At 43.1% G+C, this 17,178-nt stretch overlaps 1 long non-coding RNA gene across 1 annotated transcript in view; it reads right to left on the bottom strand.

Annotated features, from left to right (window-relative positions):
- LOC106830262 (uncharacterized) overlaps positions 1-9,195 on the bottom strand; it is a 37,893-nt gene extending 28,698 nt beyond the window's left edge. Inside the window, exons 1-2 of the long non-coding RNA XR_011493934.1 lie at positions 8,790-9,195; positions 8,444-8,601 (exon numbers count right to left, since the gene is read on the bottom strand). This is a non-coding gene — a long non-coding RNA (uncharacterized lncRNA). The remainder of the gene's footprint in view (positions 1-8,443; positions 8,602-8,789) is intronic.
- Positions 9,196-17,178: the final 7,983 nt, after the last annotated feature.

Genomic DNA, 17,178 nt, shown 5'->3' on the forward strand with positions numbered 1-17,178 from the left:
GAGGTTGATAAAGTGCATCCTGTGGGCCTGGCTCAGGGCAGTATCTGGTGAGTAACTGTTGATTGATGATTGTGTCTCCTGAGGCTGAAAGCATCTCTGGAGATAAGAGAGAACACAAAAGCCAGTGCTTTTGTGATAAACAAAAATGCCCGAGAAGGCTTCTCTGCAGCCCAAGCCACATTCTGGGTTTAGGGTAGATTCTCAACACACAGCAAGAGTACTTCTTGCCTGGGCCTTGTCATTGCATCTGTGTTTAATCATTATTTATCCAGAGGATAAGCCAAGTTCTGCAGGCTTTGAGGGAGTAATGAAGAAGGAGGCATGGGTACTGCTCTCAAGGAGTTAACAGTCTAGTAGGGGAGGTGGGACGTGCAGACAAATGACTCTATACCATGTTGAAACCTCTTTGTAGCCCAGCCCCCTGAGCACAGTAGGTGTTAAAGAATGCTCTATCACACAGTGGTAGGAGAATGACAGCTTTACTACTGGAAGGATCTCAGAGTGGAAGGAGACCTCAGTACAAGCACTATCTCTTACTTTTACTAGCTATCTATAAAATGAGACCAATAATATGTGTCTCCTTTGATGTTATAAGGAGTGAAAGTGATAATGAGCATGAACTATAACAGTGTTACAAGTGTAAGGTGTAATTGTGAATAACCCTCTCATCCCACCCTGTTTCCAATTTGAGGAATGGGGAAACTGAGACTCAGAAGAAATGACATGTCTTACCCAGTAAGTTAGAAGCAAAGTAAGACTGGAATTCTGGTCTCTCAACCCCAAGTCCAGAATGAAATATTGAGTGTGCTTGCTAAGACCAGCAGATGATCCTCAGCTCCTTCCTAACCCATCCCGGACTCAGGTGTTCCTACTTTCCACTAATTCTTACGGGTCATGTTCATGGCCCCTTGGATTGGCTACTGCCCCTTGGAGACCCAAATAAAATCCCAAAGCAGGGTCAGGAAGTGCTTCCATAAATGAACTTTGGGACTCTGGGTCTCCCACTGCCTCCCTGGCTTCTAAACCTTCACCGGAAATTCTGCTATCCCTGTCCCCACTGACAGTGGGCATTCTACCTGGGGAACACTGCTGTCAGCACACATCTCCTGCCCTGGGTCCTCAACCAGCTGCAAGTGTCCTGCTGGGAAGCTCATTCCCCCAAATGGAGATTTGTGCTAAAAATACAAATGGCTTCTAAAAGGTTTCAAATAAGTCATGCACTTTTTAAATTTTACATTTCTAGGGTGTTTTATGATTTGAGTGGTGCTTGAATATATAATTGGTTAATCTCCTTAGGACCATGTGTGCCAGGCAGGTAGATTTTGTTGCTTTCATTGTATGGATGAAAAACTGAAGCTCAGAGTCTGGGGCTTGCTCAAGTTCTCACAGCAATGAGTATCGGAGTCAAATGCAAATCCAATCCTTCTAACCCCTAGTTGGGGCCTGTGTTTCCTTAGAATCTACCTCAGTCAGAATCTGTTTCAGTTCCAGGTATCAGAAGCCTACCTAGAACATGCTTAGGCAGAAAGGGGCATTTGTGGAAGAATCCTAGGGTATCGCAAATAATTCAAAGAAGGCAATCCATGGAGAAGGCAAGGAGACTGCTGAATCTTGGGGACAACTGGAATCAGGCAATTGAACATGCCCTGGGCTCTCTCTTCCTTATCCCCTATGGGCTGTTATCTCTCCCTAGGGACAGCTTCCTCCAAGAGGAGGGAAATATCGCCACTGACGCCTCCCAAGTTCACCATCTTATGGCTTTCACTCCCAGGGAAAGACTTACTCCCTACCTGAGTCTCAGTTAAAAGAAAACAGAAGTCCTGGGTTTCATCAGGTGCCCATTCCTGGACTGTTCAATTGTGGCCAGGTAGGCAGGGTCATTTAAAGTGGTGCCACACCCCCTCCATTATAGCCATGTGGCAGGGAGATATCTAGGGCTAAAAGCAGTAGCTGATCCAAAGAACAGTGATAGCTGAAGTCATGAAGGTGATTGAGATCACCCAGTGAGTGTAAAGAAAGAAAACGGCAGGGGCTGGCCCCGTGTCCGAGTGGTTAAGTTCACGCGCTCCGCTGCAGGTGGCCCAGTGTTTCATTGGTTCGAATCCTGGGCGCGGACATGGCACTGCTCATCAAACCACGCTGAGGCAGCGTCCCACATGCCACAACTAGAAGGACCCACAACGAAAAATATAGAACTATGTCCTGGGGGGCTTTGGAAAGAAAAAGGAAAAAATAAAATCTTTAAAAAAAAAAAAAAAGAAAAAAGAAAATGGCAGCATAAGGGTCATTAGTGATCCGTCCAAACGCCATTTCAGTGGAGGCGTTGGAGTGGAAGTCAGTTGAAGATGAGGAAATGCAGACCATGAGCGTAGTTCTTGAGGAACTTAGATAAGAAGGGTGGAAAACCAGTGGTAGATGAAGTGACAGAAGTGAAGGGACAGTCCCCTCCACCTTAACCACATGGGTTTGTGGAGCAGATACCTCTTGACACTAAACCCCCCATTATGCAATCAACCATCACATCAAATGTTTGTGCTGTGCAATGTAAGAAAGTATTTCTAATAATAATAGCTAGTATTTTTTGTCATAAATCACAAAGATATGACTCAAAGCTCAGATTCTCACCCATTCTTTCTACTACCCCCCACTGTTGGATGGAATATAAAGCTGTAAATTATCCAGAGGGAGATGATAGAGCAGAGGGAGATGACAGAGGCCGTCCCCTCTCAGACTTAAGGCCTTCCCCAAAGAAAGATGTTCTCTCCTCCTACATCTACCACCCATCCACCTCCATTCCCACCAAGACTCTCCCAGAAATCTCAAGGAAGTAAAGCTCTATTTGAGTTATGTTTTCAGGTACAACCATTAGTTTTGGACCAAACAGCAATTCCAGACAACTGCAATGTCCGGTCGGCTGCCCTCTATCCCCATGACCCCTCCCTGAAGTCTGGATCTCCCCTTCCTCTTGCCTCGTGCTATAGGAAAACTACCAGGCAGGCAATGAGGTCACATAATGAGTGGATACGTAGCAGATATAGACAGTGCTAGACTCTGGGAGACTATTCCAGGCTGACTTTATTTAGCGTGTCTCACAGCCATTGATCACCTGGCAGACTATGATGCCATAGCTGAAAGGGCAAGACAAAATAGCTCCGACACCTGCATTGGCCTCCTGGAAATAGGAAGAGCATGGGACCAAAGTCCCATCCTCAGAGTTCATCCTGGAAATAGGTCCCCTCTAGTTCAACCACAGCTGCTGCCTGGTGACCTGTGAGGTGTCAGGCTGCTGACACTCTCCTGACTGTCACACGTCCCTGTCCTTTGTCACATCCTCCCTGTTGAGTGCAGCATTTTTATCCCTGCCTATCCCTGATTTTTAGAGCAGGTAGATGAAATAAGACCTGTTCCCACATCTAAGATATCAGGTGTAAAGGAATGTTCTCTCTAAATTAAAAACATTCCATGTTAGATGATTAGCTTGAAGGTTACCCTGTCCTCTTTTCTTCCCGTTCTCTCTTCCTTTCTTCTCCTATAATTCCTCTCCACTCACTCCATCCCCTCTCTCCTCTCTTTGTATGTTATCACCATCCTTCTTCACCTTCAGTTCCTATCCCCCTATGATCCAATTCCTTTCCTTCCCATGGTCAAGACTACAAGAGAGGCACCTAGGACACAAAATTTAAGGCATACACAACCCTGAGAGTGACTGTCCCTAGGCACCTCTCTTGCCTCACCCTGGACCTGGCCCTGTCCCCTCTTTTCCCAGATCCCTGTGTATACATCATTCAGATAAGTATTTTCCTCCCATCCTTCCTTACTCTTACTCTTCTGACCACCTGGCAGAATGTTTACTCTTTATACACATAACAACAACATTATTTAGAATCCCAGTTCAGCTACTGTGTTAAAAGCCAATATAACTATGGCACGCACCAGACAGAAATGCCTTTCTCTTTCCTCTAACATCCAAAAGTAAGCCATCCAAAACTGAATAGGGTAGGGTCCCGGGCCTTCTGGACCTGGCTTTACAATCCTCAGCACCTGTCTTCCGTTCAAGGTCTAAGATGGCTGCTCCTGCTTCCACCACCACCTCCACATTCCAGTAAGAGGAAAGGAAGAAAGGACTGGGAGGGCTTGCTCCTTTCTTCTTAAGGGCACGACCCTGAAGTTGTAGGCATGACTTCTGCTCACACATCCCCTTGGCCAGAACTTAGTTATGTCATCATACCTAGCTGCAAGGGAGGCTGGGAAATGTGATGTTTAACTTCCCAGCCATGTGTCCAGCTAAAACTTCTGTTAGAATAAAAAAGTAGAGAGCAGATATTTGGGGATTAACTGGCCATCTATTCCACATTTGTTTTCTACTGAGAAATATCTTTTCTTCCACAAAACAGTAGGAAGAGGGAAACAATATATATCCTTCTATCTTTTTCCTAAACAAGACTGGTTGCATTTTAGTTAATCATTGAGAGAGTCCTATGGTAAATGGAATTTACAGCAGAATGGTGATGATGATGCCACTGCTGATGATGATGGTGATGATGACAATGAGAAAGGTAATAGTTAACACCTGCATGTCACTTTCTAAGTATGAGACACTATTCTAAGCCTTTTTACTAAGTCTTATATATTCACTCACTTTACCCTTACAACAACCCTATGAGGTATGTACGTATTATTATCATCATTCCTGTCTTACAGATGAGATAATTGAGTCACAGGTTGTAGTGACATGCCCAGAGTTACATAGCTAGTAAGGAATGGATCCAGATTCAAAACCAGGTAGTCTGGCACTAGAGAAAGACAATGTAAATAGATGGTATTCTTGTGTAGAAACAGTAATCAGTTGCACAGTTTCAGGGGGACTCTTCCTATAAAGCACAATGCTGTGCTGGGGGGCGGTAGGAGTGGGGTGGGGGTCACTCTCTAGGTATTCTATATAAACAGTGCTCCCTAGAGTAGTGCAGTGTTCTCCCTGCTCCTAAGACGTCTAGATTCTCTTCTTAATTCCACCCAGTAGCCTCCTCTTGCTCAACTGAAGTCCTAAGGTCTCTTGGGGAACTCAAGCCCTTCCTGAATGGTTTCCCAGGGTACAGGGTTGAAAAAGACATTAGAAGTTGTTAGTCTGGTAGTTCCTAAACCTGTCTTCATGTCAGAGTCACCCATAGAACTTTATAATAATGCAAATCCCCAAGCTTTTCCCCAAGAGATCCTCAATCAGAAAGCTTGAGGAAATCTATGTTTTTGATAGGGCACCCAACCTCCCCGACTCTGAGGGAATCCATCTGAAGTCTATCTTGGGAAATATTAGTAGACTTCCCTCCCTCCAAATCCAGTAATTGAATCTCCTCTACAGGGTCCCTGCCCAGTGGACACTCCACCAATGCAAGGAGCTCACACTATGTCCCAGATGAATAACAGCTCCAATTGATGAAGCACCCAAAGTGAGCCAGGCACCAGGACAAGGATTGATGGATTATGTCATTAATCCACACAAAAGCCTCAGAGCTCAGTATGGTTACTAACCGCCACAGGGAAACAGAGACTCCAAAAGTCCAGGAGGTACCTGAGGTCATAAGCCAGTAAGTGGAGTGTGCTGACTCAAGGGTGCATACTAGTTGTCACGCAGCTCTGCATCTCCAGCTATGCTTTGACATCTCATTGTTTCTTGCATGTTATTCTTAATCCCCAATTACAGCATAAATTCCTCTAAATTGAGAATTCATATTTTATCTCTGTTACTAGGCATAATAATATAATATTATAGAATATATGACACATTTGGTATTGTACAGTAATAATGATAGTATCTGTGGACCGCCATAAATGAAGAATGAGTATATATTGAGCACCTTCTGTGCGCTAGACATCTTTTATCCCATTTATTCCTCACAACTCTATGGGAGGGGTATTACTGCTCCCCATTTTAAAATGAGAAAACTGAGACTCAAAGAGGTTAAGAAATGGTCCCAGTCACGCACCTAATAAGTGGCCTAGATAGACCTTGAATCAAGTCTGTCTGAACCAAAATACCAGGTTGGCTTCAATATGTCACACCACTTTCAGCGGAGCACCCTGCAGCCCCATCCCTTTATGAAGGTCTGACATGAGGAGTGCCGCGCTCTCCCCCCAGACCAGGGCAAAACATGCAGTGGCTTTGAATAAACGCTTCTCAGATGGAGAAATAAGGAGAAACGCTTGCACGTGGACGTATGAGAAAGTTCACAGCAGTGCTGTTCACAACATGTAAAAGCCAGGAACAGCCCACGTGTCCTTCAATGGGAGAATGAAGAAAAAAACATGTGGTCTATTCACTCAACTAATATACACTGTAGTCAAAACACCCAACGACAGCAACATGCAAAATGCAGAAGACTTAGCAATACAAGCTTCAGTGGAAAAAAAAAAGTAAAATAAAAAAATGTGTTTTTAGAAATGCATATAATGCAACAAAACTACCTAAAAAGGAAAGAAGAGAGTGATGGACACAGAAATCAGAATGATCAGAACCTCAGGGGGAGGAGACAAAAGAATGGGGGGGGCGGGGCGCAGAAATACGGTTAAGTGTAGGTTATCGTGAAGGTCCCAGCTTGTGCTTTGGGTTTAACAGTTCGTATTACACAAGAAAGAAAGAAAGAGAAGTACGGGGGCGGGGGGTAGAGAGCACTATTCATTGACGAATGATGAGTGGTCAGAATTCAATTACTTTATTACCCCGATTCCTCGTACGCTGAGGTCCACTGTAAAGAAACATTAGGTGAATAGCTGAATAAATGGTTTGATATCCTTGTGTTATCAGTTCTTGGAAGGAGCGGTTGACTCTCCTCTTCCCAGTTTTGATGTTCAGTTGTGTGTTTTGAGGAGAAGATCACAAAGGCCAGCAAGAAGGAGCTCAGAGTATCTTTTGCCTCTTCTGGAAAATATGCGAAATTGACTCCTCTGATACCTGGGAGCAGGTGGCAGGCTGTGTGAGAGGGCCTGCTGGGATGGGATCATGGCCAAGTAGGATGTGACGACAACAAAGACAGACCCTCGAAAATATGACACCTCCCACACAGAGATGCGAGCACACACACACACACACACACCTGCTGCTGATTTAGGGAAAAAATAATTTTTAATACTCACAAAGATGAAACCTAAAGAACAAATCCTTTCCCAAAAAAAGTTAAATATACACTTAAAATCATTTTAAGATGTAAATGACAGATATCTTCCCTTCCTAGAAGTATATTTCTTATGTGGAAAGAGGACAAGCTACACGAGAGAAGAGAGAGAGCAGAAAGCGGGGAGGAGAGACATTCAAGCAAACTTCACTGACTCTCATTTTGTCTGGACTTCCCCGAACATTGGGCGAAAGAAGCCATCTCCCTGGGACTGTTGAGTTTAACGGTTCTCCAGTAGCACCGTTGCCAGCTTCTGACAACTCTGGGGACAACCGTCCACAAGGAGGAGACAGTGAGTGGCAAAGAGCTTTGGGCTCAGCAGAGGAGCGGACCTGGCTGCTTGGTTTGTCCCAGGGTCTGCAGCTGCTGGCCTGTGTGTGAGACGGGAGAGAGCTCCAGTAACATGACCATTAGAAAGACCACCGGCTCGTGGAGTCCTAGCCCATGGGGTTGTCTGACTGCCACGGACTCCAAAGAAGACAGGCATGCAGCTCCGCTCTGTGCTTTGTGGCCTTCCCTCGTACGCACCAGGAATGGTGGCGTTGAGCAGATGTGGCCATACCACTGGGCACTTCTGTACCTCTGGAGAGGCAGAACCCTTAGCTTCTCCTCCCCCTACCCTGACTGAGTGGCAGGGAAGGTTGGAACTTAGAGCCGAAAAAGTCCCATGTGCCAGGGAGTTTCTCCAACGATGGAGCTGAAAGCACTGAATGCAGCTCCGCAGTCCCTTCCTGAACCACGATTCTTGGTTGATGACTCTGTGCAAATGAGGCAGCTGCAGGACGAGGAAAGCATATCAACAAGGGGCCACACTGCTGGGGACTGAATCTCAGCTCTGGCTGCCATCTGCACAATCTCGGTGATTAACTTTATGTCCCTGGACCTCAGTCCCACCATTTATAAAATGGGAAGAAGGGTAGCCTTCTGCAGAGGATTATTGGGTAAGGTTAAATGAGATAATACATGCAAAAGCCTGGCACACGGTGGTCATAATCAAGGCTCATTCATTCATTATTCATCCTTGCATCTCCCAGAAAGCAGCCAATAAAGAAGCTAGGAGAAGACAAGGCAGCTGAAGTCTGGGGTCATGGAGAGTTGCCCAGGTGGCCTTAGAGAACCTTCTTTGTCAGAGGCTGTTTGTCAATTGTCAAAAATGTGACTCCTTGGGGTGCTGGGACAGGGAAAGACACCTTTTGGGGTCCTTCTCAGGAAGGAGGAGTGGGGCTTGGAGGCCCCCTCCTGGGTGAAGCCCTCCCTGACTCCCCCGACCTCCTCACCTCCAGGCAGAGAGAGGTAGTCACCCTCTTCTCCAGACTTGCAGCACGTTCCGTCCATGTTAGTCCAATGACAACTCCCCATCTTGAGCACTCGGTACATACCAGGCACTGGGGTTGGCGCTTCCCATGCCTTATTTCGTTTAATCCTCACAGCAATCCTATAAAATGGGAAAGTGAAGGTTAGCAAAGTGAAATAATAGACCAAGTCGCACAGATGCAAAATGGCAGAGCTGGGATTCAGACCTGTGTCTGCTAGCTCCAGGGCTGCCTAACCACCAAGTATACCGTCTCCCTTACAGCCCATCATGGCCCACATGGTCCGGTATTCTACGTCTGTTGGGCATACCTAGTACACTGTCTGCTCTTCAGAGGCAGGAACTGTGGCTCTTTTATCTATTTATCCCCAGCACCGAGCACAGTGCCTGGCTAAGAATGAATGAATGAGCGATCATCTCCAAAGTCCCAAGGAAGGAGACAGGACCATTATTCCTCCTAGGTCAATATGACTCATAACCACCACCCCTATCCAAGTTTGGGGCGGCGGGAGGGTGAAGGACAGGTGGCTGCAGGTACAGGATGCTTCTTCCCCACCGTGCACTTGTCACTCCTGCCAAGAGCCCAGAGCTTGGCCACGGGAGTGCTGCCAAGCCCTTTGCTGGAGGAGAGATGTTGCTGGATCTTTAATGCTAGAAAGGCCATCCCATCTCCCCATTTCACACTTTTCACAGAATTAAATCTGCAGAGAGTTTATTCTGGATATTTTCTTCAAATCCATTGAACTTAGCAGTTCTCTTTTCTTATATGTATTACTGTGGTTTATAGATTATTTCCTTAGTGACCCAGAAAGAAACTGCCACTTAATCCTCACCTGAGGTTCAGCTCAAAACTTCAGAATCAAAATAGTACATTGGTTAACAACGCGAAATCTGAAGTCATATATTCTTAAGTTCAAATTCCAAGTAGCTATGCACATTTTTTTTAAACTCTCTAAGCCTCAGTTTCCACTTCTGTAAAATGGATACAATAATAACTCTCTCATAGAATTATTGGTTAGATTAAATGAGATAATGTATAAAACATTTAGCATAGCGCCTGGCACATAGGAAATGCTCAATAAATGTTAATTTTTAGAAGTTAGGTGTACTTCAGGGACACCTAAGGCAGTTACATGGGTGTCGGTACTCCCCGAATGACGTCCGAATGACGTTAGGGTCTTCTCAGATTACCAGCAAATTCCCTGATCACTCACCCAAAAGTTTAACATGCTACAAATCCCACCCACATCCAGAGATCTCAGCCAGCCTTTCTGATGCCTCATTCTTAAACACAAAATTAACCAAGAATCGTAAAGCATTTGGAAAAAAAATCTGCAACATGAAAGAGAAAACCAAAACAAACGCAAAAGTGACCCTAAAAAAAGCAGGGATAATTTAAGGAACTGGAGAGAAATTTTAAAACACTCAGAGAAACTTGAGAAGTTACTATATTCATAAAACAAAGGTATAAAAAGGAATTGAGCATGGTGGTTCCTCAAAAAAGTAAAAATAGAATTACCATATGATTCAGCAATTTCACTTCTGGGCATACACCCAAAAGAAGTGCAAGCGAGGTCTCAAAGAGATATTTGTCTGTTTGTCATGTTTGTAGCAGCATCATTCACAATAGCCAAGAGGTGGAAGCAACCCAAGAGTCCAACAATGGACAAAAAAAATTCACTCTATCCACACAATGGGATATTCTTTAGCCTTTAAAAGGCAGGAAATTCTGACTACATGCTACAACATGGATGAATCTTGAAGACATTATGCTAAGTGAAATAAGCCAGTCACAAAAAGAGAGATACTATAGGACTCCACTTACACGAGGTCCCTCAAGGAGTCAAATTCATAGAGGCAGAAAGTAAGACAGTGGGCGCCAGAGGGAGGGAGTGGGGAGTTGTTGTTTAATATGGACAGAGTTTTAGTTTTGTAAGATGAAAAGAGATTGGAGATCTGGAGATTGGTTGCACAACAATGCGAATATACTTAACACAACCAAACTATACCCTTAGAAATTCTTAAGATGGCAAATTTTATGTTACATGTATTTTACCACAATTAAAAATTTTTAATTGAGAACAAAAAGGTAATTCTTGGAAATTGAAAGGAAGGTTGCTAAAACTTCTAAATGCATTGCAAGGACTCAAGATGAGGTTGAGGGACTATCCCAGCTTATAGAACAAAAAGACAAAGAGATGGAAAATATGAGATTTTTAAAAAGATGCCAAAAGGAATAATCCAGAAAGTGCCACATGTCATAACTTTGGAATTTTAGAAAATAACAGCAGTAATTAATAGGAGAAAAAATTTAAATCAAGATAATTTCTTAGAGATGAAAGGAGACGCACGTCTTCAAGCTGAAAGGGTCTACTGAGAACCCAGCACAATAGATGTAACAAGGTAGACAATTAGATAAATTAATGTGAAATTTCAGAAAGCCATAGAGCGAAGCAAGACCCTAAAAGCTGCCAAAGAAAAATAAATAATGAAACAGGCCATTCCCAAAGCTGAGGAGTTAGTCTGGCAACAGATTGTCTATCAGCAACACTTCCAATTAGCAGTACTAACTCCTATTAGTGTGCCAGAAGACAATGTGGGGTGTCTTCAAACTTGGGGGAGATATTCTTCAACCTGGAATTCCAAGTCCAGCTGAAACTGAGTAAGAATAGAAGAAACACATTTTCAGATATGTGAAGACTCAGAAAGTTCACCTCCTGTGGCCCCTTTCTTAAGAAGTTGAGTACATTCTCAAGCAGCTTCCTCTAACACTTATTTATGAGGAGGAAACCAAGTTCATAAGGGAGCAAACCAAAAGAGGAAAGTATGAACCACAGGAAATGCTGAATCCATGTGAGAACAGAACTAAAGGAAAATGTCAGTGTTACAGCCAGGCAGCAGGCCCAGAAAGCAGCCGGCTCAAGATTGGAGCAAGCAACAAAGTCCCATAGTGGAGAGGTTTCTGAGACAGTATAGAAGAGACCTTGGAAACGAGGCTTGAGCATGTGAAGAAGGCCTAGAATTCAATTTTTAAAAGCAATTAGAAACTCAGTGGGGAGGAAATATAAGAAAGTCATCATTGAAATACAAAGAAACCAGTCCATATCAGAAGAAAGTCACTGAAATTCAAGAAAGGAAGGAAATGGACAGAAGGAAAAAGAAAAGTACAAAGATGGCAGATATGAGAGATATAACAAAGAAGGCATATATTCCTCTCCCAACAAGCTAAAAGAAAGGCAAAAAGAAACTTCAGAGAAAACAACCAGTATGTGAAATGGCAATGTACAGATTGAAACAACGCAGGATTTTAGCAATGGGGTTTTTTTTTTTTCAAAGATTTTATTTTTTTCCTTTTTCTCCCCAAAGCCCCCCGGTACATAGTTGTATATTCTTCATTGTGGGTCCTTCTAGTTGTGGCATGTGGGACACTGCCTCAGCGTGGTTTGATGAGCAGTGCCATGTCCACGCCCAGGATTCGAACCAACGAAACACTGGGCCACCTGCAGCGGAGCGCACGAACTTAACCACTCGGCCACAGGGCCAGCCCCAGCAATGGGGTTTTTATTTTAAAAAAAAAAGAATAATTTTTATTAGCTTGATGATATAAGCCTTTGAAAATGAAATGGAAACATAATCGTAATGTACTATTTGGTTCTACAAGAAAACTGTGTTTGCCTAATTATAACAGTTTAAATACTGGGGATTTGGGAAGGGGTTCAAATTTTAGAACAAACCTATAAAACATTACAGAGGATTATAGTTACATCCTCTATAACTGTGATTACATTTCAGATGTGATTTCTGTCAGTTGAGAAACTACAAAAGTACACCCAGCAATACTCTAGTAACAACGAACATGTCAAGCACCCAGGTCTTGGTTACTAACACCATTCTCCAATAAAAGGAACCAGGGCTCCTCGGAGAAATGACTGATTCTCAGGCTGGGGCAGGAAATATACAAGATAATCCCAGAGCTAAGGACCCTGGCATCCTAGTTCCAGAGAGAAAGAAGTGCTAAAAAAACAAAAAAAGTAGAAGAATGTCAATGAGGAGATAAATGTCAGTGGACAAACCTGACAAGCACTACCTAAGTCAGGTGACCCAGGGTAGCACCATCAGTGATAAGTCATACCGATAACACATCGTCTTGATATGATGTGTTGATAATGACACTTTACCTCCATGGTCTTCCTCTCAAAAAACACATAACCCTCATTTAACCATAAGAAAAACATCAGGGACCGGCCCAGTGGCACAGCGGTTAAGTTTGCAGGTTCCACTTCGGTGGCCCGGGATTCGCCAGTTTGGATCCTGGGTGCGGACCTACGTACTGCTTATCAAGCCATGCTGGGGCAGGTGTCCCACATATAAAGTAGAGGAAGATGGGCACGGATGCTAGTTAGCTCAGGGCCAGTCTTCCTCAGCAGAAAAAGAGGAGGATTGGCGGCAGATGTTAGCTCAGAGCTAATCTTGCTAAAAAAAAAAAAAAAATCAAGAAAAGCAGCAGACAAACCCAAATTGAAGGACATTTACAAGATAGTTGACCAATACTCCTCAAAACTGTCAAGTCCATCAAAACAAAGAAAGTCTGAGAAATTGCTACAGTCTTAAGAAGCCTAGGGAAACATAACAGTTAAATGAAATGGGATCTCCTAGACGGGGTCCTGGAACAGGATAACGACATTAGGTAAGAATTTAGGAAATGCAAATTAAGTATGGATTTTAGTTAATAATAATATATCAGTACTGGTTCACAGTTGTGACACATGTACAAATGTGAACAGTAGGGGAAACTGGGTATGGGGTGCACAAGAACTCTCTGTATTATTCGTGCAACTCTTCTGTAAACATAAAATAATTCTAAAATAAAAAGTATATTTTTAAAAGACGTATCTGATAGAGCTTGGGAAATGAAAGGGGAAGAGAAGTGAGAGGAAGGATGGGGGTGCTAATTCTTCATCTTACACCCTGGGGACTAAAAAGATATAATCTATGGTTAAGGAAGAAAGAAATGGAGGGTTAGTCTGTTACATGAAATTGTAGAGTTGACTCGTGAGACAACAGAAAATAGTAGCGTAACTGCATTGAGAAGAACGAGCAGAGGAAACATGGGGGTGCAAGGCAACAGAAAGTGTTTGTAGTTGATAAAAACAACAGCGTGAACTGAAACCAGAAAGAAGCAGTCGCCTTAGAGGAGAGGGAGTGGAGGTGGAGACAAGAGGGAGGTATACGCCCTTCCGTAACTTTTTTTTTTTTACTACAGGCGTTTATTACTCTGATTTACATTTTCAAAACGAAATGAAAAAATAAAATGTCTTTAACCTAGTTAGTTCACATCATGACAGATATGGAAATGGAACCCACCCAAAGTGATGTCATCCCCAGACAAAGGACTGAAAGCTTCTATACTAAAATGTAAATGAGTGCTCTTAAGAAACCCATATAGAGGGGAGACGCTGATAGAGAGAAATTTCTCAGAGAAGACACAACCTACCGTCACAATTGACTCTAGTGGAGCCATTTTAATATGGAGTCGGAGCTGCCTTTCCAGTGAAATTGCTTTGCTGCTTGAACCTTGAACTGGGCCAGACCTTTGGACGGGGCCAAAACAGCAACTGTTTTGCAAGCGATTCTTTGGGAAGGTAAGGGGAGAACGGACATCCTGATCACAAAGACCGAGGATTGTGGACCTTCTGAAGATGGAATCAAAAGTCAATCAATGTTTAGCCAAGACTAGCTCTCTGCCTCCAACTCCAATTAAAATTCTTTGGAATACAGACTCCCTTCTTTGCTTTTAAAAGCCTCTGACTTTTACTCCCTAGCGGGACACTATTTGAGTTTCTACCTGAACCTGTGCTGCCCAAATTGCAATTCTTGAGACCCCCAAACAAATTTTTTGCTTCTCTTAAAGTTTATCTCTCTTATTGGTTGACACAACCGTTGATATAAAAATGTAGATTATAAGCCACAAATGCAAAGGAGAAGCTGGCAACTGAACCCACGTAACCCAACACCTCTGATCACTGGAGTCGTGCAGAAGCGGAGTGTGCCGATAAAGAAGGAGAACTGAGCCTAGAAAATTCAATATTCCCTGACACTGAAATCAAGGGCTAGAAGAGACCTTGAGAACCACGTGCCCTAGTAGAATCTACCACCATTTCCCAGCAGAAGGAGCTGGGGTGAGAGGCAGACACCAGGACAGGGGCACGAGCAGTTGGTAACAAGGCTGAACTGGTAATGTAGCCGCCCCTCTGCCTCTTCAAAGAAACGTGGCATCAGAGAGTCCAGGTGCAAACAGATTACGTCCTCAGCGCATGGGGACAGTGTAAGAAAATGTCCCTTCTAAATGTTTCAGACCAGAAGCTCCATAAAATGAATCACCATCCCGAGACAGGTCTGCAAATGTACTTACCAATAACACTTAAGTGGTCCCAAATATAGGAAAGACACCAATCCAAAATGCAGTTATTAAGAGAACATGTCTCTGAAAATTATCATGTTAATTTAAAATGTTATAAAAAGGTACAGAAGCCCAGAAAAAGAGGTTAGAGATTGAACATTTTTTGGTATTTTTCTAATTCTAAATGAAGGATTTGTGGTTTTAACTCTGACAGATGAAGAGCTAGAAGCCATCACTCTCATCCTTACAACAAGAAAAAGCTGGAAAAACTGAAAATCAACTGCTTTTTCTTGAACCCATCAGAGAACTGAGCTCACAAGGCAAACTGCTACTGAAATCTGGAGAGACAGACAAATCCAGAAAATCACAGTCGAGATCCGTATACCAGGAGCAGAAGCCACTGGAGCCATGAACTGGTAGGAAAACGTAAATGGTAATTTTGAGAAGTTGCTGGAGGCTGAATGTGGACTAACATGAGAGTGAGAAACTCCTGGGGGCCACAGTCTCAGGAGGGCCCCCACACTTTCATGAACCTCACCTCCAGGAACCCTAGCAGGCTCTCACAATGAAGATCCAGAAAGATCCTCATGGCTCTGGCATGGGGAGGGGAAAACTGATGCTTGTGAAATATGCCAGAGCCTTCTTCATAGCAAAATCCTCTTCTGCAGAGAAAAGACTTTGCCAGAGCGTTGTCCCAGAGCCGGGGGGAGGGCATTCCTCCTGCTCCAGCCCACTCTAGACTTCTGTCCCATGTAAGGGGGGCAAAAAGCTGTACAAGGAGCAACATTTGTGAAGTCACAAGCCAGAGACACCAACCCACTAAAAGACCCAATGAAAGAGATTGAACTGGAAGATTGTAACATGTCCCCCTCCCCCACACGTTACTACCACATGAACAATATAACAATGGTGCCCCAATATAACAATGGTGGATTACAGTTGGAAAAGCTGCAAGACACAGACTCTCTCTCTGAGGTAGAAGTACTTAGAGAAAACCAATGTCAAGGGAGGAGACAAAAACAAGGACCTAGAGGAATTTGAAGTCTCTGCCACCCACAGCTACAGCAAACATGGAACAAATCCCACCTCCTAGCCAGATTAGCATAAATCCTCACACCAGAGGCCTATTTATCTCAGTTCCTATTACCTGATACAACATGTCTGGCTTTCAACAAAAAATCCCAAGGCATACCAAAAGGCAAGGAAAAAGACAATCTGACGAGACAAAGCAAACATCAGAACCAGACTCAGATATGACCCAGATGTTGGAACTATCAGACATGGAATTTATAATAACTATGACTAACATGTTCAGGGCTATCATGGGAAAAGTAGGCAGCATACAAGAACAGATGGGTAATGTAAGCAGAAAGAAATCAAAACTCTGTAACAGAAGTGAAGAATGAACTTAATGGGCTCACTGATAGATTAGACTTGGCCAAGAAAAGAATCAGTGAGCTTGAAGATAGGTCAATAGAAAATTCCCAAATAAAATGAAAAGAGAGACAGAATAGAAAATCCAAGAACTGTAGGACAATTTACAAAGTTGTAATAGGATGGGATTGGAATTCTAGAAGGAAAATAAAGAGAGAAAAGCAAAAGTAATTTAAAGTACTAATCGCTGAGAATCTTCCAAAATTAATGGTTTCTGTCGAAACCAAATCACAAATATAAAAGACCAGGCTGTAAAACTAAAAAAACGAAAACAAAACTACATCTAGACATATCATATTCAAACTGCAGAAATCCGAAAACAAAATCTTGAAAGAAGCAAAAGGAGGAAAAAGGAGCTTTCCTACATGGGATAAAAATTACTGCAAACTTCTCATCAGAAAGTATGCAAACGAGAGAGAGAGGCATAAAATATTTAAAGTAGCGGGGGAAAAATCACCAACCTAGAATTCTATATCCGACAAAATCATCCTTCAAAACTAAAGAAGAAATAAAAACTTTCTCAGACAAACGACTGAGAGAATTCATCACCAGTTGACTTTCCTTGGCAGAAATGTTAAAAGATATTTTTTAGGTGAAGGACAATGATATGTACCAGAATCTTGGATCTACATAAAACAAGAGAAGGCATCAAAGAAGGTATAAATGACAGTAAAATAAAATCTTGTTTTTCTTATTTATTTATTTTTTTTTAGTGAGGAAGATTGACCCTGTGCTAACATCTGTTGCCTATCTTCTCCTTTTTGTTTGAGGAAGACTGTTGCTGAGCTAACATCTATGTCACTCTTCCTCTATTTTGTATGTGGGACACCGCCACAGCATGGCCACTGACAAGTGGTGTAGGTCCA

The sequence above is a fragment of the Equus asinus genome, chromosome 13 (assembly GCF_041296235.1).
Source record: "Equus asinus isolate D_3611 breed Donkey chromosome 13, EquAss-T2T_v2, whole genome shotgun sequence".
In the NCBI taxonomy this organism is placed as follows: Eukaryota; Metazoa; Chordata; class Mammalia; order Perissodactyla; family Equidae; genus Equus; species Equus asinus.